The following is a 2,245-nucleotide window of genomic DNA, read 5'->3' as shown; positions in this document are numbered from 1 at the left end:
GTCCTGCCCCGCCACACCCCGCCCCGCCCCGCCCCCGGCGGCGCACAGCTCGCGGCCGCCTCTCCTCCGAGTCCGGCGCAGCCCGCTCTGGCAGCCCCGCCCGGCGGCGCGGAGCAGCGCGGAGCGGCAGCGGCCCAGTCATCAGCGCGCGGCCCCGGCGATCAGTCGCCCTCTCTCCACCTCTCTCCCTCTCCCTCCCTCGCACCCCGCCTCACTCACTCACCCCCTGCACGGTGCCAGTGCCAGTGGCGTGGCGCGGCGCGGCAGCCGTCGCGAAGGTGTGCGGCCGCGTCGCCTCCAGCACGGGTTCGTCGTCGCGGACCCCAGGCGGGCCGAGGGCGGGCCGCAGCCGGGGCCGGGGCCTGACCGGGACGCAGCGACCGCCCAGCCCGCGCGGCCACCGCACCGCCACGGACCCCAGTAAGTACCGTCGGCGGCCAGCTCCAGGGCGACGCCTCCCCGAGTCCCTGCTGCGACTCTTCCAGGGCCGTTCCCCTTTGGGGCAATTTCAGGACGCCTGCCCTCTCCGCGCGGCTAATGAGCGGGAAAACTAAAAGTCACGCGGAGGCAGGCGGGATGCGGCTGTGGGGAGGACGGAGAGGACAAGCTGGGGAGGGCGTCGACGGGGTCGGTTTATTTCAGTCGAGGCCGGATGAGAGGACAGCGATGAGGAGGGTGGCGATGAGGGCGGCAGGAGGGCGAGGACTCGCCTGCGTGGCGACTGATACAACACACGGCGGAGCCGTGATGTCCGCTCCGACCGAAATTCACGCGATCCACAAAGAAAAAACGCGGAGGAAGGTTCGGAGAAAAGAGAGTGGGTGTTGTAGAAGGCCAGCAGTAGGCGGGGCGGACTGTTGTGCGCGCACGAGCCGCTCCCAGTCTCGCCACAGAGGGGTTCGAAGGGGCCGCACCACCTGGGACTTGTCGGAGAGCAGCGCGCCCCCCGGGCGGCGCCCGCCCGTCCCGTGTGTCGCGGCCTCAAGCGGTCGCGGCGATAATGCCATAACCCACTTACGAGTTGCCGCGCACCGAGTTGGCCGGGCCCACGACGCCACGCGCACGCCAACAACAACGACGACGACGACGACGGCGTCGCCAACTCGTAGTTGTAATGAGCTTTGACAATTTTTCCCGCGATAATGAGCGCCGAGAAGGGGTTCGTTGTTGGTTTTGAGCCCCGACATGGGCGCGCCAGTCCAGTCCCGCGTCCTCTTTGTTTTCACTTTCGCGAGGCTCGGCTCGTGCGGCCGCGGGCGGACTCAGTAACCCTATCTCGAGCGCGCCCCTCCGTCGCTGCCCTTCACATTTCCCTCGTCTCGTTGGTCGCGGCCGCGGCTCCAACGCTCGGCATTCATACTTCCACAACCTCAACATTACTTTGTCGGACTACTATTCATGGCTGAATGGTAAAACATACTGCTGTATTAACTATTTTATATTATCTTTATGCGTGATTGTTTCTGTGGGGTCGGTAGGGAGCCTTTTTCAATAGACCGTTGCGCCCGGAACATGGCAACACCGCATATCGGATTTTCTTTGCTCGATTTGGAGGTTTTAGAGTGATTGTCAACACAATTACTCATCACCAATCGAATCCTTAGAAAATTCACTATGTCTGAGTGTTGGACTTTTTTCAGAAACATGCCCAGATTACATTTAAAAGAAAATTTTGCGCTGTTGCCAAATTGCCGTCGCAACGGTCTATTTTTAAAATTCCGAGCGTGGATCACAATAAAATTAGAAGAGCTCCTTACAAAAACGGAAGAACAGCCGTGGCATGCCACAATTCTGTCAGCCCTTGCCAGCAAAAGAGTTCGTCAGAGGGGCACAAATACAGTTTTTTATTTCAGTCATCGTCACTTTCACGTGAACGATTGCCGAGTCTGGTTCGGCGCCCTCCACGCGCAGCCCACCATACACACACACACACACTCCACGACTCCGCCACCCGGGCCTGCGCCCCGGCCTCCGGATTGCAGAATTAGAATCGAAAACCGAAATGAAATCACCTGGCAACATGCTGCCGAGCTGCCGGCGGACTGCTCGGCTAATTCGATTACGAGGGGGAAAAGAATTGGGAACGAAAGGGAAAGTTAAAGGGAACCGTGGAGAGGGAAAGGGGGAGGAGTTAAACAACGTGTTGTTGTTGTTGTTAGTTGTTGGGAGAGGCACACACCAGTCTGATTCAAACACGTCGGCGCGGTTATCGTCGGATTGTTTCGCCCCGGCATGCAGGTGCACC

The 2,245-nt window shown here is 60.6% G+C and overlaps 1 protein-coding gene across 1 annotated transcript in view; it reads left to right on the top strand.

The window, feature by feature from the left end:
• LOC113208409 (sodium-dependent serotonin transporter) overlaps positions 1-2,245 on the top strand; it is a 24,804-nt gene that overhangs the window by 1,356 nt on the left and 21,203 nt on the right. The gene's annotated exons all lie outside the window — the stretch shown is intronic.

This window comes from Frankliniella occidentalis, unplaced genomic scaffold, assembly GCF_000697945.3.
Source record: "Frankliniella occidentalis isolate FOCC.00 unplaced genomic scaffold, Focc_3.1 Scaffold33, whole genome shotgun sequence".
Taxonomy (NCBI): Eukaryota; Metazoa; Arthropoda; class Insecta; order Thysanoptera; family Thripidae; genus Frankliniella; species Frankliniella occidentalis.
This window is presented reverse-complemented; position numbering and strand designations above follow the sequence as displayed.